The sequence below is a fragment of the Maniola jurtina genome, chromosome 28, assembly GCF_905333055.1.
Source record: "Maniola jurtina chromosome 28, ilManJurt1.1, whole genome shotgun sequence".
NCBI classification, from domain to species: Eukaryota; Metazoa; Arthropoda; class Insecta; order Lepidoptera; family Nymphalidae; genus Maniola; species Maniola jurtina.
In genome coordinates this window covers 5928472-5952238 of record NC_060056.1, presented here as the reverse complement: position 1 = coordinate 5952238, position 23767 = coordinate 5928472, and the positions used below count along the sequence as shown (strand labels likewise).

The window sequence follows — 23767 nt, the reverse complement described above, 5'->3', positions numbered from 1 at the left end:
AGGCATTGACTGGAATTTTGCACGCTATACATTGCGGGTTTGAAATATACTAAATCACTAAAACTACAAGATAAGGCATATGATACTGGCAGTGGATTAACGTAAGGTAGTATAATAAAAGCCGGCCAAGTGCAAGTCACACTCGCACACCGAGGGTTCCGGGTTCCGTACTCGGGTATTTTTTCCGACATTTTGCACGATAAATCATAAACTATGATGCATAAAAAAATGTTTTATAATGTACAGATAAAGCCCTTTCATATAATACCCCACTTGGTATAGTTATCTTACTTTGAATATTGAAACACATTTTAATTTTTTTTAAGTAGTGTAACCACAAATTCACGGTTTTCAGATTTATTCCTTTACTTGTGCTATAAGACCTACCTACCTGACAAATTTCATGATTCTAGGTCAACGGAAGTACCCTCTAGGTTTTCTTGACAGAGACGACATACGGACGGACGTACAGACGGACAGACAGACAACGAAGTGATCCTATAAGGGTTCCTTTTTTCCTTTTGAGGTACGGATCCCTAAAAATACAGGAGCACGCCTAGGATCGAAACCCGGACCCTTGAAAAAGTTACTAAAATAGGAAAGAACTTACTATAACCATAATATTATGCTGGGGCAAGTTTATAGATCAACTTTTCACTTAACTGCAACCGCCCAGTGTGGTTAGGGCCTAACCAAGATGGCGGCGGTATTCAGTAATTTAACTTAATGTGGGTACGAGTAACATTAACGTTTTAATGTTGTATAGAATGCATTAAGTACCGACGGCAAAAAAATATTCTTTAATCACACTAATATTATAAAGGCGAAAGTTTGTGTGTATGTGAGTATGTGTATATGTGTGTATGTGTGTGTGTGTGTGTGTGTGTGTGTGTATGTTTATTACTCCTTCACGCAAAAACCACTGGACGTATTTGGCTGAAATTCAGAATGGGAATAGATAATATCCTGGATTAGCACATAGGCTACTTTTTATCCCGTACTAGCTGATGCCCGCGACTTCGTTCGCGTGGATGTAGGTTTTTTAAAATTCCCGTGGAAACTCTTTGATTTTCCGGGATAAAAAGTAGCTTATGTGCTGATCCAGGGTATAATCTATCTCCATTCTAAATTTCAGCCCAATCCGTCCAGTAGTTTTTGCGTGAAGGTGTAACAAACATACACACACACACACACACACACACATACAAACTTTCTCCTTTATAATATTAGTGTGATAAAATCAAAGGATTCAAGGATTCCCACGGGATTTCGAAAAATCTAAATCTAGCGTTGGCTAGTAAACTATAATAAGAAATCCATACTATTCATAATCCATATCAATGATACTTTCAAGCAATAGCCTAGCTGACTGATTAACTGACAGTCAGTTAATCAGTCAACGCTTAGACTGATCTATCAAAGCACAGCTCAAACTACTGGATGGATCAGCTGGGCATGCAGATAGCTAGGACGTAGACATCCGCCAAGAAGGCACCTTGGGACCCACAAGTCTATCAGTTTTTTAGGGTTCCCGTACATCAAAAGGAAAAACGGAACCCTTATAGGATCACTTTGTTGTCTGTCTGTCTGTCTGTCCGTCCGTCCGTCCGTCCGTCGTGTCTGTCAAGAAACCTATAGGGTACTTCCCGTTGTCCTAGAATCATGTTTGGCAAGTAAGTAGGTATTATAGCACAAGTGCAGGAATAAATCTGAAAACCGCGAATTTGTGGTTACATCATTAAAAAAAATTAAAATGTTTCAATTTTCAAAGTAAGATAACTATACCAAGTGGAGTATCATACGAAAAGGTTTTACCTGTACATCCTAAGACAGATTTTTATTTATTTTTATGTATAATAGTTTAAGATTTATCGTGCAAAATGTTGGAAAAAATACCCGAGTAAGGAACCCTCAGTGCGAGTCTGACTCGCACTTGGACGGTTTTTTGATCTATGTCCCTGCCCACTTCAACTTCCCAACCCATTGAGCTATGGGGGTTCCTCTGGTTCTCCTGCGGATCTCCTTATGTCTGATTTCTATGTTTTAGCTATTTACATTTCCGAGTATATATTCGAACAGTTTTACTATTTTTCTCCCGGAAATTATGTAGAGTACAGATACAAGGTGCTTCTCTGCTGTGCGCACACCTGGTCATGAGCAATCTTTATAAAAATATTACTATAATAGAAATAAAACGCTACACGCAAATACTCATCTATTATAATTTGATTAGTTCGCGAAGTCGACGGGTCGCTGTCTCAGGAAAGATTACTCTGTATGATATTTTTAAGATTTCTAATGTAAATTCCCTAGTAAACAAGTTACGTATTTTATATGTCTATGTATTTTTATATTTTATTTTAAAACTAAAACACCGGCACAAAATTCTAACGTACACAAAAATTCTTTTAATATTAAAAAAAATAAATGTTAAAAAAAGATAAGTCTACATACTTTAAAATTGGATTATTTAATGCCGGTTCTCTAGGAACTAGACATGAGGAGTTTATTGAGGCAATGGCTGAAATAAATGTGGACATAGTTGCAATTAATGAAACTTGGATTCGTGAAGGGGAAGAGGGACTCGCGCCGATAGTTCCGGGATACAAGCTGCGCCATAAGCCTCGCCCAGCTGACGTTCGTGGCGGCCGAGGTGGTGGAGTGGGGTTTTACTTAAAAAAAGACATCAGAATTAAAATATGCGATCACCCCAACCTTCACTCTGTAGAGCAAATGTGGATAGAGACTAAAACGAATGGTAGACGCATTGTCGTGGGCACAGCGTATAGACCGCCATGGCAGGATGTTAATTTGTTTCTAGACGCACTAACGCAATCTGTCACTTGTCTGTCCGATTGTGATAACATGGTTTTATTGGGCGATTTTAATATAAATTTGATAAATCAAATGGACGCTAAATCAAAGCTTTTTAAAGACTTTATTCATTGCATAAACCTGACTCAGTTAGTGACGCAACCTACTCACTTCACCGACCATAGTGAAACTCTCATAGATTTAATCTGTACAGATGCAAAGGTGCGAGAAGTTGCTGTGAAACATATCCCCGATTTAGGAAACCATGCGGTAGTTACAACCACATTAAATACGAAGAAAGAAAAAAGTAAACCCCGCTGGATAATGACTAGACCTCTAAAAGACGTAGACCCTCAACTTTTTAACCAGCATCTGAACGACGTACCCTGGAAGGACATAAATATTGAGAGCGAAGTAAATAGCATGGTAGCTTCATTTAATAACAATATATCAAACATTTTTGATCTCCACGCCCCGCGTAAAAAAACGCTTCTTAAAGAACAGCAGTGTCCATGGATAACTTATACCATAAAATCAATGATTAAATTACGAAATGCAAGCTACAGGAGGTACAAATCAACGCAAAAGGACTCACATAAAATATTTTACAAAGACCTAAAAAAAACTGTACTCGAAGCCATTGAAGCAGAAAAACATGCCTATTATAGATACTTTATAAACATACATATTAAGAACCCAGTAGTGATGTGGAAAAATCTAAAATCATTTTTAGTAATTAAAAAAAAGCAAGAACATGAGCTCCCTACGTCTTTAAATAACCCAGAACTTATTAATAAGCACTTTTTAGAAATCCCTTATAAAAATACGACCAAATTGTCCACTTATACTTTCTTTGAATTTAATAGGTTTGGTCCTGACACTTTTGATTTTAAATTAACTAACGAAAATGAAATATTAAAGATTTTGAAAGGGTTGAAATCGAATGCCACTGGCGTGGATAAAATCTCACTGGAAATGTTAGAGTTAACACTCCCACAAAGCCTCACCACTATAACCAACATAGTAAATAGGTCCATAGTAACTTCAACATTCCCAGATGTATGGAAAACAGCCATTGTTAAGCCTCTCCCTAAAATCGACAACCCTACAACCTTAAAAGATCTCAGACCTATTAGTATTCTCCCATGTATTTCAAAAATTTTGGAAAAGGTGATATGCAGTCAAATGACCAAATACATTGAGGACAAAAACATACTACCTATTTTTCAATCTGGCTTTCGTAAAAGCCATAGCACAACGACAGCACTCATGGATGTAGTAGATAATATACTTACTGCACAAGATCAGCGCATGGGGACCATATTGGTTCTGCTAGACTATTCCAGGGCTTTCGATTCCATTAATACATCCTTACTCCTATCCAAATTATCCTACTATGGTTTCACTAACAAGACGGTTAAGTGGTTTGACAGCTATTTTAAAAATAGGGAACAGTTAGTCCTTACAAGCCAAACGAATGGCAACACGTTAACCTCTTCAACCTTGCCAGTCCGTAGGGGAGTTCCTCAGGGGTCAATATTAAGCCCCATATTGTTCGCATTGTACACTGCAGATATGATTCACACGATCAAACATTGCTCATATCATTTATACGCAGACGACGTCCAACTTTATTACTCCTTCCAGCCATCAGACACAATTGAAGCTGTGATAAAAATTAGTCAGGATCTTGCAAATATAGCAAACTGGTCAGATTCAAACTCTCTCAACCTTAATCCTCAAAAAACTAAACTAATGATTATTGGGACAAAGGGAACTATAGCTAAAATTGAATCATATAACCCTACCATTCAAATAGGAAATGAGGTGGTGGAAAGAGTATATGAAGCACGAAATTTAGGAGTTATTTTTGATTCAAATCTGCGTTTTGAAACACACCTCAAAAATATCGTTAAAAATTGTTTCTATAGACTAAAAGTCATTTACAAAATGCGCCCCTATCTAAGTACTGACGTTAGGATACGTCTATGTGATGCTTTGATCCTATCAAAATTAAACTATGCTGACACTGTTTACGGGCCATGTTTGTTAGCCAGGTCAGCAAAGTTGGTGCAGAGGGTTCAGAACGCTTGTGCCCGATTTTGTTTCTCCATAGCGCCGCGGTCACATGTCAGCCCACATATAAACAACGCAAATATGTTAAACATGGAATCGCGGCGTAAACTACACTTAGCGACAATGCTATTTGGTATAATTTCGACAGGGAAGCCAGCTTATTTGCACGCTAAAATAAAATGGGTCAAAGAAAACAGCAAATACAGCATAAGATCTGCACCCCGAATCGCTATGGCAAGGCACAAAACTGCCGCATTCCGAGGCACTTTTAAACACGCAGCCTGCAAGATCTGGAATGATCTCCCGCCCCCAGCCCGTGTATTAAAATCCGCAATTTCTTTTAAAAAAATTATAAAAAAATATGTTTTAGAAAAACAAAAAGCGTTGGGTTAAGGTTCATTCCAGATCTTCCAGGCACTGCACTATACTTATACCTGCTACCTACACCAGTTTCCCATAATGCTAAGCTGCCTCTTATAACTCCATGAAGTCTACAGTAAAGATAAAAAATAAATAAATCGTATTCCTTGCTGAAGACATGTCGACCCTACTCATGTTTATATTTGTATAATATATATATCTTTTCTACCCTAGTTACTAATAATTCTTTTTTCTTTTTTGGTTGCTTTTTATATCTGTGATTAAATCTAATATGCAGATGCACTGTTTCGTTGTCAGGTCGTGACACCAGGGCTCTGCCTGAAAATCAGCGCTGCAGTAGTCAAATACTGCAGCATCTTGCTGAGGCAGAGCCCTTTTAGCTCACAGACACAGCAATAGGATAATGGTGTTTTCTAGTTTTGAGTTTGATTTATATTCGAGTTTGATTTTATCTTTGTTGTTATTCTTGTTTTTTTTTTTTTTTTGTTTTTGTGTGTGATTCTGTATATGAGAGCTGAATAAACCTTTATTTATTTATTTTATTTATTTATTTGAGCACGTAGAGAAAGACCGCACATAGCTCTCTCCATCGCCCGCCGAGTGACTCTGACCTTTCTTATGAGGCCCATAGTTTGTGTTGTAATATGTGTTTATCTCTTGAGCTTTTTTATGAGGTCCAGCTCCTTATTTGAGCACATATCGGATTCTTATCCATCCATACTAATATTATAAATGCGAAAGTGTGTCTGTCTGTCTGCTACCTCTTCACGGCCCAACAGATTAACCGATTCTGACGTTTGGTACAGAGTTAGCTTATATTCCGGGGACGGACATAGGCTACTTTTTATCCCGGAAAATCAAACAGTTCCCGCGTGATTCCTAAAGACCCATCCGCTCAACCGATTTGTATGATATTTGGTACCGAGGTAGCTTGCGTCCCTGTAATTGACATAGGCAACTTTTTATCCCAGAAAATCAAACAGTTCCCACGGGATCTTTGATAACCTAAATCCACGCGGACGAAGTTGCGGGCATCCTCTAGTATATGTTATACTAGCCGATGCCCGCGACTTCGCCCGCGTGGATTTAGGTTTTTTGAAATCCCGTGGGAACTCTTTGATTTTCCGGGATAAAAAGTAGCCTATGTGCTAATCCAGGATATTATCTATCTCCATTCCAAATTTCAGCCAAATCCGTTCAGTAGTTTTTGCGTGAAGGAGTAACAAACATACATACACACACACACACACACACACACACACACACACACACACACACACATACAAACTTTCGCCTTTATAATATTAGTGTGATAGTGTGATAAACATTTAGGGAATGTTTTCGCGGACGGTACTTGATGTCTTGTTGCGTAAAAAGGGTGAAATGTGTCCCATTTGAACATATTTGGCGAAATTCGGTCTCTTGCCAGCTTAGGGGAGGCTGGGTCGATATGCGTCTGTCAAGCGTTGACACCCTCCCTGGCACAGTGGTCTTAATAGTGAGAAGTCCCGGGTACGATTCCCGACAGGGGTTTGGAATTTTAATTGGTTAGGGGTTAGGGGTTTGTTAGGGGTTTGGGTTTATCAGTGGGAGGGCGGGCGGCGCATGTCGCATGCTGCATGTTGCACCATACAGGTTTCTTTGGTTTAGCGGATTATAGCAAGCTTTTGGTTCCTTATGTCATGGACTTCCACAAAAAATAACGCCTGCTTCTTTAAAATTAATGCCTGAAATTTTATCATTTCTAAATTTCTGGTCTGGTCTGGTGGGAGGCTTCGGCCGTGGCTAGTTACCACCCTACTAGCAAAGCTGTGCCGCCAAGCAATTAAGCGTTCCGGTACGATGCTGTGTAAGTAGAAAACAAATGAGTATGGGTTTAACACAAACTGCCATATCCCTTCCAGGTTAGTACGCTTCCATCTTAGACTTGCCACCAGGTGAGATTGCAGTCAAAGGCTCACCTGTATCTGAATAATAACAAAAACTTCAATAGCTCAACGGTTAGGTATAGGATATTGGTTGCTTTTACATTGCTGCTTCATTGAGTGAGTGATATTTAAATAAATTGTCTTAGAAAACCTTCAATGGATTAAAATTAAATGTCAAATTAACCGGTGTCTATCATTCCGTGTTAGATACTGAATTAGCTAATTAGTCTATGGGTGGCGTAAAATCACTGAAAAATAAGCGATTCATAGAATCATCATCATCATGATCAACCCATTTCCGCCCCACTACTGAGTACGGGTCTCCTCTCAGAATGAGAAGGGTTTAGGCCATAGTCTGCCACGCTGGCCCAATGCGGGTTGGCAGACTTCACACACCTTTGAGAACATGGAGAACTCTCAGGCATGCAGGTTTCCTCACGATGTTTTCCTTGACCGTTAAAGCAAGTGATATTAAATTGCTTAAAACGCACATAACTGAAAAGTTAGTGGTGCGTGCCCGGGATCGAACCCCCGACCTCCGATTAGTAGGCGGACGTTCTTACCACTAGGCTATCACAGCTTTTTTAATTCATAGAATACCTAGCGTCAAATGTAGGAACATTTGACGCTTGCCAGTGACGTCTAAGCCTCGATATTTGGTTACAAGTTCCCTAACGGTCGTAAATTGGTATCATCTCCACTTCTATATATATTCTGAGTTCCGTGGCACTGAACCTTTGTCAGGAAAAGCTTTATGGGTTAAATGGAGCGAAGAAAGGACGGATCCTTTGACCTGTTTTCTTTCTTCTCTATTTTTAATATCTTGGGTATAAATCGTTATTTGTGATAAAAGTTAAACAGCACTAAAACCCGACTACTACCCGCGAACTGCCGATAGATAGCGATATTTATTTATTTTATTTTATACTAGAGGATGCCCGCGACTTCGTCCACATAAATTTAGGTTTTTAAAGATTTCCTTTACTTGTTCTATAAGACATTGCTACCTATCTTTCATTATTTCAGATCAACGTGAAGTACTCTACAAGTTTTGATTCCCTTGATGAATCTTGACAGACAGACAATGAAGTGATATAAGAAGCCCTTATTTTTTTTTAATTCAGATACAAGTTAGCCCTTGACTGCAATTACACCTGGTGGTAAGTGATGACGCAGTCTTAGATGGAAGTGCGCTAATCTGGAAGGGGTAGGGCAGTTTTTACTAAACCCATACCCCTTTGGTTTCTACACGGCATCGTACTGGAACGCTAAATCGCTTGGAGGCCCGGCTTTGCCGGTAGCATGGTAACTAGCCACGGCCGAAGTCTCCCAGCAGTCTATATCAGAGAAATTATAAAATTCCGAACTCCTGCCGGGAATCGAACCCGGTACTTCCCTCTAATAAGAAGAATTATCACCACTATATCGTACTTTAACAATTTCGACCATCAAAAAAAGTATAATTGTACCTACTTTGAATAAATGATTTTGACTTTGACTTTGACTAAGACCACAGCGCTTACCACTGCGTCAGAGAGGAGATCAAAGTCTTCCACTTAACTCTTGAATCCAACATTGTTGTAGGTAAAGTTAGTACGCTTGGCCAGTTTGCATTAATGGGCAAGATTCGTTGGCTTAGCATTACCCGACAATTATTTCGACCATCAATAAAAGTATAATTGTACCTACTTTGAATAAATGATTTTGACTTTGACTTTGACTTTGACTACAGCGCTTACCACTGCGTCAGAGAGGAGATCAAAGTCTTCCACTTAACTGTTGAATCCAACATTGTTTTAGGTAAAGTTAGTACGCTTGGCCAGTTTGCATTAATGGGCAAGATTCGTTGGCTTAGCATTATCCGGGCGAGTAATTGCTTGTCCGGGTAATTAATGTTGTGCTGACCTTTGGTGGTTACACTGAGACACTATTATATGCCAAGATACACTATTCTTATATCTTCTTACCTAATAAACACGAGCTGAAAGGGAATTTGTGATGGTAACTAGCCACGGCCGAAGCCACCAGTCTAGATTAGAAAAGATATTATAAAATTCCGAACCCCTTCCGGGAATCGAACCCGGGTCCTCTCTCTAATAAGACCACAGCACTTATCACTACGCCTTTCTATTTTTAGCCCCCGACCCAAAAAGAGGGGTGTTATATTAAGTTTGACGTGTGTATCTGTCTGTGGCATCGTAGCTCCTAAACTAAGGAACCGATTTTAATTTAGTTTTTTTTTTTGTTTGAAAGGTGGCTTGATCGAGAGTGTTCTTAGCTATAATCCAAGAAAATCGGTTCAGCCGTTTGAAAGTTATCAGCTCTCTGGTTACTGTAACCTTCACTTGTCGGGGGTGTTATAAATTTTTAATTTACACTTGTTTCTAGATACGTACGGAACCCTAAAAATGTTTTGAAACTCCACTCGAACCATACCAGGGCGGGTCCTCTAGTTTTCTCATCCTTTAGTAATTTAAACTTAATTGAGGTCCATACGACCTCAAAATACCTTATTTCGCCTGCGCCCCACTTGAAAAAGGTGTTAATAATAAAATAACATATACAAAATAAATTTTGTCGGTCCGTCGGTCCCCTAAAGTGTTTGTATTGGAAAATTTCATTAGCGAACGGTGTACGAATTACTAATTCAAGTTAGGCTAGTGGTGTGCCTGCTTTCATGTCGATACATTAAAAGTAAAATATTTTTTATCGATATTTTTTAGGGTTCCACAACTCAAAAGGAAAAACAGAACCCTTATAGGATCACTTTGTTGTCTGTCTGTCTGTCTGTCCGTCTGTCGTATCTGTCAAAAAAGCCTTTATAACTTCCCGCTGACCTAGAATCATGAAATTTGGCAGGTAGGTAGGTCTTATAGCAAAGGAAAAAATAAGAAAACCATGAATTTGTGGTTACATTACAAATGTGTTTCAATTTTCAAAGTAAGATAACTATACCAAGTGGGGTATCGTATGAAAGGGCTTTAACTGTACATTCTAAAGCAGATTTTATTTATTTTATGCATAATACTTTTTGATTTATAATTTAATTAATAATTTAATTTGATATGAATATACCCGAGCACGGAACCCTCGGTGCGCGAGTCTGACTCGCACTTGGCCGGTTTTTTTTATGAGGAGATCCGTGGGAGAGCCAGAGTAACTGACATTGTATTTGCATTGACCTGCAGCTCGCTCCAGCAGAGCGCGGGACATCAATATATTTTATAAATGGCATAATATTTCTTGTATCTCAAATCTTTGAAAAGAGCAACCGCCGTGTTTCTTGCTGGTTCTTCTGGTAGGAAAAGCCTGCCATTTACCACTGGGTCGCAATCGAACCAGTGGTAGATGCTTTTGACAATTCAAAAGTACTTGTAAAAGTCAGATTGAATAAAATATTTTGAATTTTGAATAGCTCAGCAGGTAGCGAAGCTGAAGTGGCAATGGGTAGGGCACATAGTTCGATAAACCGATAGACCTTGGGGTCCCAAGGTGATGGAATGGCGATCTCGCACCTTAGTATGTCCTGGACATAGGTCTCTTTAGGGACTCTCACACGCCACGGTCTTGCACCGCCTTAATCCAAAGCCTCCCTGCGATACGCATGATGTCGGCCGTTCTTATAGTGGGGGTGAGGGGGGGGGGTCTTCCAACGCTGGACACAGGACGCCTATCGGGTGATCATGATGATGATGATGAAGCTTGTAGTTCCTTGTATAGACATTTTATTTTTATCTTGAATCACAAAGCAACAGTTAAGCACAAAAGAATGAAAGCCTTTTGTGGTATAAAAGGTTTTATTTGTCTTACAGAGCGATTGTGCAGACATTGTTTTTCTGAATCTTCTCCATTTCACGAGGTTTCCAACGAAAACACTACGCAAGTATTTTACGAACAATTCCCTGAATCGAATCGAAAAATGGTTTTCATAATTTTCACCTACTTGCACTATTTTTAAAAGACACGAGAAAAAAATTCAACCCTTTTTCGCGTGTAGGAAGGCCTATCCTAATTTTTTTTTCTAAGATTTTATTTTATCACTTTTTCCATGTGATTGAATTGCATAGCCATGCCAAATTACAGGTTTCTAATACTAACAGTTTTTGAGCTATAGGCGCGGACGGACGGATGGACAGACATAGCGAAACAATAAGGGATTGTTTACTACGGAACCTTAGGTTAAAATAAAAAAAATACATTTAACTTTTATCTTAAATCACAAAGCAACGGTTAAGCACAAAAGAATAAAAAAGCCTTTTGTGGTATAAAAGGTTTTATTTGTCTTACGGAGCGATTGTGCAAACATTATTTTTCTGAATCTTCTCCATTTCACGAGGTTTCCTAAAAAAACATTGAGCAGTATCTTTTTCCTAAAAAAATAGAGATATCTAAACATTTGAGTTCCGAGCGTGGAATGTACGTACATAATTTAATATTATAATAAATTATTTTAAGTACATTAATATATAATAAGAAGTAAGAACCGTGATAGCCCAGTGGTTAAGACGTCCGCCTTCTACTCTGGAGGTCAAGGGTTCGATTCTAGGCACACACCTCTGACTTTTCGAAAACACCTGTATTATTACCCGATTGCCGCAAAGCCAAAACGAAGGGTTATGATTTTAGCAGTCTATGTATGTATGTGTGTATGTTGTATCCAGATTCTGTGTGTTCCACCATAGCACCTAAACTACTGGGCCGATTTTGATGAATGAGGTATCAATCGATTCGTCGTAAAGGTCCGGGTGGCATAGGCTACATTTTATACCAAAAAATTGACCTAACGGATGTTACATGAAAAAAAGTGAGGGTCTCCAAATCTTTTTTGCTATTGTATCGAGTGGGGTGTCAAATGAAAGAGGAGAAAATTATGAGCTCATAAATATAAATATACTACAACATTCAAATATATCAAGCGACAGAAAAACAATTTTACTTTAATATTTAGCGTTTACTAAGACGATCGCAGTCGGGTTTTAGTTTTCAACTTGTTCTTATTGAATGTTACTAATTGCATTGTATTATTGAATTGCTGAAAAACATCGTGAGAAAACCTGTACCTGTTTCAATCATACGAAAGGTCTCCATAATGTTTTTAAAAGTGTCAAACTTCATTTGGTCAGCATGGTGGACTACGGCCTAGCGCCTTTACAATCTGAGAGGAGATCCGTGCTCAGTAAGTGCACGAATCTTACTTGCACTTGGCTTATTTTAGGGTTCCATATCTCAAAAGGAAAAGAAACCCGTATAGGATCACTTTATTGCCTACCGTCTGTGGTGTCTGTCAAAAAAACCTATAGGGTACTTCCCGTTGACCTAGAATCATGAAATTCAGCAGATAGTTAGGTCACATAGTCTAAGTAAAAGAAACAATCCCATAACTGGTATAGGTAGGTCTTATAGCCTAAGTTAAGGAAAATTTCTGGTTATAAGTATAACAAAAAAAAAAATTAAAATGTGTTCACGAAAAAAATAATTTATTAAATCACATATAGATGGCGCAGTCCGTTATTAACTTGCAGTGTTTCATATAAAGAGTGTCTAGTAGAGATCTTCTGTAGAGATAATATGTGCTTCCCTGTCCACTTTTACTTTCTTTTTATTTTTATTGTTACAACTTTCTGGTTCAAATAAATAAAATAAAATAAAATAAAAGAAACCTTCAGTCCAAGAATCTGACTTGCACTTGGCTTATTTTTTAATTTATTTAAGTAAATCGATAATTTTTTTTTAATTTATTACAAGGTGTAAGAGCAGAAATCATAGTCGCTATAGCATAATTTATCACACCTGATATATCCTTGCTCGGTTTTGCACTGATAGGACCATCTGTAACAAAGAAATTACTTAATTAACATTTGATAAGTAGGTAATTAAAGATAAGGATATTTGTACGTAGATTAACCAGCACAGCTCAAGCGGTATGCCATGTCCCATACAGTTCCATACATTACAACGCAATGATACGCGCTACGTCTACGCTTACGCAACGCATACGCGGCCTGTGTGAACGAGCTCTTATGCCATTTCGCTGAACTTTCAACGTGGTAGACCATATTTTTTTTAAAGAATATTAGCCATGTTAGTCATGACTAATCCCCTCCTTACCCCTCCAACTAATCGTAAAGCTTGTGCTAGGAGTGGGTACGACAATAGTGCAACGGGTGGGGTTTGAACCGCCGACCTTTCGGATTTCAGTCCACTCCTTAACCGTTGAGCTATTGAGGCTATGTCCAAACCCCTCTCACTCTGAGAGGAGACCTGTGCTCCGTAGTGAGTCGGTGATGGGTTCATCATGAATCTCTTGGATCCTTCTGTATCATGGACTTCCGCAAAGTAACACCACAGATAATCACTTAACATACTTAAAAAATCTAGCCCCGAGTGAAAATTTCCTTCTACCTAATTACTACATGTTTTGAAATTTATGACTATATCCGTCTCTCTCTTGCACGGTTCAGTCAATGGGCTTCGACCGGTTGGCTGTCCCTGTCTCGCCGCGCATGCGTAGAACATAGTCCTTTGTTAGTTAGGTACGCTAGCGATTCATACACTAGGACGGTTCGTGTATTAAAATTTACCTACTAGTTGAATCACCCGGCTTCGCACAGGTGGGCTTTTTAGGGATCCTTACCAAAATGATAAAACCATTAGAATATAATAGAATAGATTAGATTTTTATTCAAGTAGACTTTTACAAGTGCTTTTGAATCGTCAAAATAATTTACCAATGGTTCGGATTGAAGTTCCTACCGAGAAGAACCAGCAAGAAACTCGGCGGTTGCTCTTTTCAACTGTTCAATTTACGAGTCAAATCCATGCTTTTTTATCATTTACATAATCTTCGATTGTATAATATGCTTTTTCCAGGATTATGCATTTAAGTAGTAGTATAATTATGCAATTAAGGGCTGATTTCACCAACTTAAAATAAGTCTTATCCAAGAGTTTGATATTATTTTTCAGAACAAAAACTGTTATTACGCCATATAATATTAATATTCCTCGTTTAAACGTTATTTGACGTTGGTGAAATTTTGTCTATCCGTTTGTCACAATAATATTATGTGCTTATTTGAATTTCAAGTAAGTAGGTAACCTTGAGGAATAGTTTTTAACCCCCCGACCCAAAAAGAGGGGTGTTATAAGTTTGACGTGTGTATCTGTGTATATGTGTATCTGTCTAGCTCCTAACCTAATGAACCAACCAATTCAATTTAGTTTTTTTTTTTGTTTGAAAGGTGGCTTGATCGAGTGTTCTTAGCTATAATCCAAGAAAATCGGTTCAGCCGTTTGAAAGTTATCAGCTCTTTTTAACCCCCGACCCAAAAAGAGGGGTGTTATAAGTTTGACGTGTGTATCTGTGTATCTGTGTGTCTGTGTATCTGTGTATCTGTGTATCTGTGTATCTGTGTATCTGTCTGTGGCATCGTAGCGCCTAAACGAATGAACCGATTTTAATTTACTTTTTTTTGTTTGAAAGGTGCTTGATCGAGAGTGTTCTTAGCTATAATCCAAAAAAATTGGTTCAGCCGTTTAAAAGTTATCAGCTATTTTCTAGTTTTCTTGTAGAAAAGAAGGTTAGATAACCCTTAGGTTCATAATATTCAAGTGTCAATTGACAAATGTCAAGCTGTCAAGATGGACGTTGCCTAGATATACATAATTATTTATTTGAAAATGATTTGTCGGGGGTGTTATAAATTTTTAATTTACCTAAGTACACTAATTGTTCTTTGTTTCTTTCAAATGGCGGACGGTGTACTATATCGCATGCTGCATGTTGTACCATACAGATTTATTTGCATGTTTCGGCGGATTATAGCAAACTAGCGGTCCGCCCCGGCTTCGCCCGTGGTACATAATATATAGCCTATAGCACTGAGGGATCACGTACATATCCAACGGTGAAAGAATTTTTGAAATCAATAACGGCAGTTTTTTCGACGCCTTACTCCACAATTTTCACTACCACGAAAAATCCTATCTATTTTCCGGGATAAAATATAGCCTATACGAATTCGGAAGAATCCTTCTAAGTAATGGTAAAAGAAATTTTGAAATCGGTCCAGTAGTTTTTGAGCCTATTCAATACAAACATACAAAAATACAAAAATACAAAGGTTTCCTCTTTATAATATTAGTATAGATTAAGCTTGTTGTTCCTTGTGTTAGTAATTAGTGTTAAACATACAATACATCTCACGTTTAACTAAGTGAAGAGTAGATAGAACAGACTGAAACTATAATTACAGACTCAATGGAGTACTGTTTTAGTGTTTGAACTAAGTTACCTACCTATCACTACCAATTAATTATATTATTATAAGACTAGCTGATGCCTGCAGCTTCACCCGCGTGGATTGGTCAGATCCCCTGCAGCATCAGGATCGAGGAGTTGGAATCCAAATTTTTTATGAAACAATGTCGCAAAGTTCCTCTATCGATTAAAAAAGAAATGACGCAAATCGGTTCAGAAATCTCGGAGATTTCGGTGTACATAGGTAGAATAACACAACTCCCTTCTTGAAAGTCGGTTAAAAAGTAGCCTATGTTATTCCCTGGTCAATACTCTACTTGTCTGTGAAAATCCCGTCAAAATCGGTTCAGCCGTTCTAAAGATTAGTCTTTTCAAACAGACAGACAGACAGATAAAAATTTTGAAAACGTGTGATTCAGTTATGGTATCGTTCAAATAACCACATGACCTTAATATGCGGTAGTTATTTCGAAATTACAGACAGACACTCCAATTTTATTTATTAGTACCTATAGATCAATGCGAAGGTGGGTTTTAGCCGGTTTGTTCTTCAATCACGCCGCGATGGAGCAATGGATCGACGTGATTCCTTGCAATGGGTTGAGTGACTTATGCTAATTTTTATCCCGGGAAATCAGAGACTTTTGAAAACCTCCCCGCGCTCGGTCACTTACACCAAAGGTTGTGTAGTGAAACGATGCAAAAATTAATTTAAATTAAAGAGTAATGACTTTTGACTTTTTTTTTTCAAAAAAAACTGGTATTTGAACTTTCGGTCAAAATGAAAAAGCATTTAGGTACATATTTCGGGATTTCTTGAAATTCCATTTCAGCTGGTGTTTATTAAGTAGGTAGGATATACAAGTGTAAATTAAAAATTTTCAACACCCCCGACCAGTGAAGGTTACAATAACTAGAAAAGAGCTGATAACTTTCAAACGGCTGAACCGATTTTCTTGGACTATTCCGCGCCTACGATCCAATAGTATCTGAGCTGAGTTTTCCAAAACATCATTTTCAAATAAATAATAATGTATATCTAGGCAACGTTCATCTTGACAGCTTGACATTTGTCAATTGACACTTGAATATTATGAACCTAAGGGTTATCTAACCTTCTTTTCTACAAGAAAACCAGAAAAGAGCTGATAACTTTTAAACAGCTGAACCAAATTTTTTGGATTATAGCTAAGAACACTCTCGATCAAGCCACCTTTCAAACAAAAAAAACTAAATTAAAATCGGTTCATTCGTTTAGGCGTCACGATGCCACAGACAGATACACAGACACACAGACACACAGATACACAGATACACACGTCAAACTTATAACACCCCTCTTTTTGGGTCGAGGGTTAAATAGTGTACCTATCTTGGCATATAATAGTGTCTCAGTGTAACCACCAAAGGTCAGCGAAACATTAATTACCCGGACAAGCAATTACTCGCCCGGGTAATGTAAGCCAACGAATCTTGCCCATTAACGCAAACTGGCCAAGCGTACTAACTTTACCTAAAACAATGCTGGATTCAAGAGTTCAGTGGAAGACTTTGACAGTTGTAAACGCTGTGGTCTGATTATTGGGAGGTCCCGAGTTCGACTCCTGGCAAGGGTTTTTTTAATAATTTCTGGTCTAGTTTGGTGGGAGGCTTCGGCCGTGGCTAGTTACCACCCTACCGGCAAAGCCCGGTAGGGTGGTAACTAGCCAAAAGGTACGGTGCCGTTTAGAAACCAAAGGGGTATGGGTTTAATGAAAAGGTTGGCCCGGGTTAACCCGCTTCCATCTTAGACTGCATCATCACTTACCACCAGGTGAGATTGTAGTCAAGGGCTAACTTGTATCTGAATATTAAAAAAATGTACCTAAATATTATCACTAGGTTTTAGATTAGATCCTAGACTTAATCCGCGTGGATTTAGATTTTTCAAAAATCCCGTTGGAACTATTGTAGCGTTTAAAAACTTCCTTCGGGTTTGCGTCGACTAAATAAGTGTGTATAGCGGATAGCCGTAACAATCGTTAAAGTAAAAGAGCGACCGCCGAGTTTCTTGCTGGTTCTTCTCGGTAGGAACGGCATTCCGAACCAGTGGTAAATTATTTGACGATTCAAAAGAACTTGTAAAAGTCTATTTGAATAAAAATCTATTCTATTCTATTCTATTCTAATCTACACTTACTTACAAAGTCAAATTTCAGCCCTTCAACTTTCAAATCCAAATATCAACTTTCATTGAAAGTTTTCTACGCAAAATTATTTTATCGTCTCTCAGTCGAGCAGCAATGTAGAACCAACCAATGTTAAATGATCTCGGTTCGGTAGCAGGTCATATTGAGTTTAAATTAGGTACTTCCATCTTTACAACTTGTGTAAATACTCCACTAATTAAATTATTAGGAAATCTCATGGCTTAGCCAAACAATGCTCATCCCTTTTGTCCGAAACTTCCTGTATTAACACCCCATATAATATTCATTATATCCCTACATAGCCTAAAGATATACAGTGGACTCCCGGTAATCCGACAAACGTTTTGCAGGACATTGTCGGACTATCGAATTTGTCGGATTATAGAGTACTGCCTAAGACCCCCCATAGTCCGGCGTTTTTTACTAAAGAGTACCTTGTAATCCGACAAATTAAAGATCCAACGATAATATTCTATAGTCAAAGGTAAACCACATCACATCACACTAATATTTTTGTGTGTATGTGTATATGTTTGTTACTCCTTCACGCAAAAACTACTGAACGGATTGGGCTGAAATTAAGACTGGAGATAGATTATCCCCTGGATTAGCACATAGGCTACTTTTTATCCCGGAAAATTAAAGTGTTCCCACGGGATTTTTAAAAAACCTACATCCACGCTAACGAAGTCGCGGGCATCAGCTAGTTCAATAATAAAATAAACTTGTCGGATTACAGGGGGTGCCGGATTAGACAGGGGCCGGATTACCGGGGGTCCACTGTATATAAGTATCATGTTTATCAGGATCATCATGATCAACTCATCAACGGCCCACTACTGAGTACAGATCTCCTCTCAAAATCAGAGGGGTTTAGCTTACCACGCTGCGCGCTGGCCAGACATCTCATAACTTTAAGAATATTATGGAGAGCTCTCAAGCACGCAGGTTTCCTCAGGATTTTTTTAAAGAATATTAGCTATGACTAATACTCCCCTTTCCCCTCCAATTAAGCGTAAAGCTTGTGCCAGGAGTGGGTACGACAATAGTGCAACGGGTGGGGTTTGAACCGCCGACCTTTCGGAATTCAGTCCGCTCCTCAACCGTTGAGCTATCGAGGCTTAGTAATTTTCCTTGTGTAAATACCTACCCACTTATTAAATACAATGGGGATCAAAAATAAACTATTTCTTAGTGATTAGTCTTAGTCAAAGTCAAAGTCAAAATCATTTGTTCATAGTAGGTACAATTGTACTCCTTTTGATGGTCAAAATTGTTATATTTGTACGATATAGTGGTGATAATTAATTACGTAACTTAAAACTAAAGCTACGAGGGTTCCAAACGCGCCCAAGTCTGAGAAGAGCCCATAACAAACTCAGCCGGATTATGAAATAGAGGGTCTTCCAAAATTCCTAAAATCCACGTCCGAACCATTTAAATTATCGATTTAACTACTAAAATTACGTCTAATTACGTCAAAAGTGTATGACGTCACATCTGTGTATTTCATACAAGCTCCCATGCATTTTGCCTTTTTGCCAGCATTTTGACATTTGACAAGTGTAAATTAAAAATTTATAACACCCCCGACAAGTGAAGGTTACAGTAACTAGAAAAGAGCTGATAACTTTCAAACGGCTGAACCGATTTTCTTGCATTATAGATAAGAACACTCTCGATCAAGCCAACTTTCAAACAAAAAAAACTAAATTAAAATCGGTTCATTAGTTTAGGAGCTAGGATGCCACAGACAGATACACAGATACACACGTCAAACTTATAACACCCCTCTTTTTGGGTCGGGGGTTAAAAAGTCGCTGATTTGACTAGTAATCATCATCCCTATTATAACCAAATCTTATGGCTATACAAAACAAAGCTCACCCCTTTTGTTCGAAGCCCCCTACATTAACAGGGCTCTCTCTGTCACTTACTCCATACAACCGTAGTTCCAATTTCATTTGAATATTAAGCAACCAAAGTCCATGAAATTTTGCACACATATTCTAGAAACTAATATCTGTGCCTGTGGTGTTTTAGATTTTTCTAAAAATATGTAGTTTTAAAATTACAGGGGCTCAAAGATTTGTATGTGAATTTTTAAGACCGCGTAACTTTGAAACCGAATATTTTAACAGAAATCTGGAAAACCACAGACATAGATATATAGGTTATATAGGTTAAAATTCACATACAAATATTTGAGCTCCTGTAATTTTAAAACTACATATTTTTAGAAAAATCTAAAACACCACAGACACAAATATTAGTTTCTAGAATATGTCTGTAAAATTTCATGGACTTTGGTTGTTTAATACTCAAATGAAATTGGAACTACGTTTGTATGAAACGAGTGACGGAGAGACCCCTTTTAAACACCCCATATAATATTCATTATATCGCCAGCCTAACCCCATTAAAGATATTACGTTCTGAAACGCGCGCGAACAATTAAAAAAAAAAATATTCGAAAAAAAATATTTCGTGACAGGATCGCGTGGTTGTTTCACGATTACTTAGGTATGTGTTACAGTATTAGCTGTAAAAGCTTTATACTAGCTTTTTACCCGACTGCGGCAAAGCCAAAAGGAAGGGTTATGGTTTTAGCAGTCCATGTATGTATGTAATTATGTATGTATGTATGTATGGTTGTATCCAGATTCTGTGTGTTCCACCGTAGCGCCCAAACTACTGGGCCGGCATTTATTCAAAGTAGGTATCAGTGATTGTACAATTTTTAACCCCCGACCCAAAAAGAGGGGTGTTATAAGTTTGACGTGTGTATCTGTGTATCTGTGTGTCTGTGTATCTGTGTATCTGTCTGTGGCATCGTAGCGCCTAAACGAATGAACCGATTTTAATTTACTTTTTTTTGTTTGAAAGGTGGCTTGATCGAGAGTGTTCTTAGCTATAATCAAAGAAAATTGGTTCAGCCGTTTAGGAGTTATCAGCTCTTTTCCAGATAACCGTTAGCTGTCAAGATGGACGTTACATAATTAACGATTGACATACATAATTATTTATTTGAAAATGATGTTTTGGAAAACTCAGATACTTTGGATCGTAGGCGCGGAATAGTCCAAGAAAATCGGTTCAGCCGTTTGAAAGTTATCAGGTCTTTTCTAGTCACTGTAACCTTCACTTGTCGGGGGTATTATAAATTTTAAATTTACACTTGTTATTGTTTGTCAAAGAATGATTGTAAAGCCGGCTCGTTGTTGTTTGTAATTGTAAAGTGTTGATTGTAAAGTCGCAGTTGTCGCTGGCTGTCGCGGCCGATCGCGCCGCGAGTGTAGAGCCCACTTCATGGTAATAAATAATAATTAATTACTGTTTGTTATAGCAAGATACATATTTTGATGCTAGATATAGCTAAAGAGTGGTGATAATCTCGGCCTCCTGTTCGGAGGGTCCAAGGTTCGGTCCAGGGTACTTACTTCTAAGTTCAGAGCTATGTGCGTTTTAAGCAATCAAATATATCTTGCTTTAAGAGGGCTCTCTCCGTCACTCGTTTCATACAATCGTAGTTCCAATTTCATTTGAATATTAAGCAACAAAAGTCCATGAAATTTTGCAGACATATTCTAGAAACTAATATCTGTGTCTAAAAATGAAATTGGAACTACGATTGTATGAAACGAGTGACGGAGAGAGCCCTGTTAATGGTGAAAGAAAATATCGTGAGGAAACCTGCATGCCTGAGAGTTATCCATGTTTCCAAAGTTGTTGATATTGGTCCATATTGATGTTTTCAAAGGTGTGTAAAATCAATTGGCCAGCGTGGTAGATTACGGCCAACCCTTTCTGTGGTAGATTATTTCCAACCCTTTCTAATTCCGAGAGGAGACCAGTACTCAGTAGTGGGCCAGCGTTAGAGTGATGAGCATCTTAATGACGATGAACCACATACCTATTTATTTACTTGACTGTACATGTAATGAAAGGTAATGAACTGTTAAATAGATTCAAGTGTAAGCGTGTAAGTATGTTTTAAAATTCAAATTCAATATATTTTTATTCAATTAGACTTATACCAAGTTCTATTGAATCGTCAAAAGCATCTACCACTGGTTCGGAATGCCTTTCCTACCCAGAAGAACCAGCATGAAACTCGGCGGTTGCTCTTTTCAAAGATTTGATATACAATATTATGCCATGTATAAAAGCAATTGAAGTCCCGCGCATTGCTGGAGCGAGCTGCAGGTCAAATCCACGCTCTTTTATCATTTAAATAATCTTCATTTGCTTTTCTCAGGAGCATAGTTTTAATTGATTTTTTGAGCCTGTGTAAAGGCAAGTCCAAAATTGATTGAGAAATTTTGTTATAAAAGATTATACCCATTCCCACAAATGACTTTTGGACCTTCCTGAGGCGGAGCGTAGGAGTCGCAAGCCTGTTACGGTGTCTAGTCAGCCTGTTGTGTAGATCGCCAACTCTCTTGTAACTAAGAAGAGTTTGAGTTGTTAGCTATTGTGCGAAGCGAAATTGTATCTTATAGCATATAGCGGTCAACAAGGTCCGCATACATATCGCGTGCTCTTATCAGTTAAACAAACCCGTTGGGGAAATATGAAAATTAACGCCAGTTACCCGCGGATATGACTCTCTTATTGACCGACTTTGCAGACGGGAAGTTCTAAATCAGCATTGATAGACAGTATTATTCATACTACGGCCTTCCGGCATCAGTTTTCCCTTCCACCTATAATATGGGTACCTTCAAGTCAAGAGTGAATAGGCAACTTCTAGGCAAGCGAGCTCCATCTTAGGCTGCATCACCACTTGCTAGCAGGTCTGATTGCAGTCAAGCGCTAGTGTATATAATTAACAAGTGTAAATTAAAAATTTATGACACCCCCGAAAAGTGAAGGTTACAGTAATAACTAGAAAAGAGCTGATATCTTACAAACGGCTGAACCGATTTTTAACCGACTTCCAAAAAAGGAGGAGGTTCTCAATTCGTCGGGATCTTTTTTTTTTTTTTTATGTATGTTCCCCGATTACTCAAAGACCCCTGGACCGATTTGGAAAATTTTTTTTTTGTTTGAAAGGGTATACTGTGAAGGTGGTCCCATATAAATTTGGTGAAGATCTGATGAATATCTTCGGAGATGGAGAACAGAACTCCTCAATGGATAAGAGCAAATTGCTCGCGATCAGTGTAATAGCTTAGTAAACAGTAGGGTTTTAACTGGGCATAGCATATTATAGTACAGTGGGGCCACTGAAAATTGTGAAATAAAAAATTTTCAAAAGAAAAATAAAACCGACTTCAAAAACCAAAAACACTAAAAAGTAGAAAATAATTTTTGTTTAGCTACACATGTAATGTACCTAGGTATGAAGTCGAGCGAGCTTCACTCTTGGATTTCTAATTTTGTTTTAATATGCTCGCTCGACTTCATACCTAGGTACATTACATGTGTAGCTAAACAAAAATTATTTTCTACTTCTTAGTGTTTTTGGTTTTTGAAGTCGGTTTTATTTTTCTTTTGATTTTTTTTTATCTTGGATTACTAAGAACATTCTCGATCAAACCACCTTTCAGACAAAAAAAACTAAATTAAAATCGGTTCATTAGTTTAGGAGCTACGATGCCACAGACAGATACACAGATACACACGTCAAACTTATAACACCCCTCTTTTTGGGTCGGGGGTTAAAAAAGAAAAACTAATAGAACATTATGGAGAACTGTCAGTAATGCAGGTTTTTAAACCCGACTCAAAAAGAGGGGTGTTATAACTTTGACGTGTGTATCTGTGTATCTGTCTGTGGCATCGTAGCTCCTTAAGTAATGAACCGATTTTAAAGGTGGCTTGATCGACAGAGTTCTTAGCTATAATTCAAGAAAATCGGTTCAGCCGTTTGAAAGTTATCAGCTCTTTTCTAGTTACTGTAACCTTCACTTGTCGGCGGTATTATTAATTTACACTTGTGTCGCGATATTTCCCATCAGACCGCGTTCCCACGTCATCGTAACGGTTAATAATTTATTAACGGTTATAAATAATAAACATACATATATAAAAAAATATTTTATTTAACTTTTGCAAGTACCTTTGAACCGTTAATTGCGTCAACCACTGGTTCAGGATGCCTTTCCTACCGAGAA

At 38.0% G+C, this 23767-nt stretch overlaps 1 long non-coding RNA gene across 1 annotated transcript; it reads left to right on the top strand.

Moving 5' to 3' along the window:
• The first annotated feature begins 10643 nt into the window (after window positions 1-10643).
• On the top strand, window positions 10644-22036 carry LOC123879339. The gene is made up of 3 exons (XR_006798980.1): window positions 10644-10718; window positions 11674-11675; window positions 22024-22036. It is a non-coding gene; the product is annotated as an uncharacterized LOC123879339 (long non-coding RNA).
• Window positions 22037-23767: the final 1731 nt, after the last annotated feature.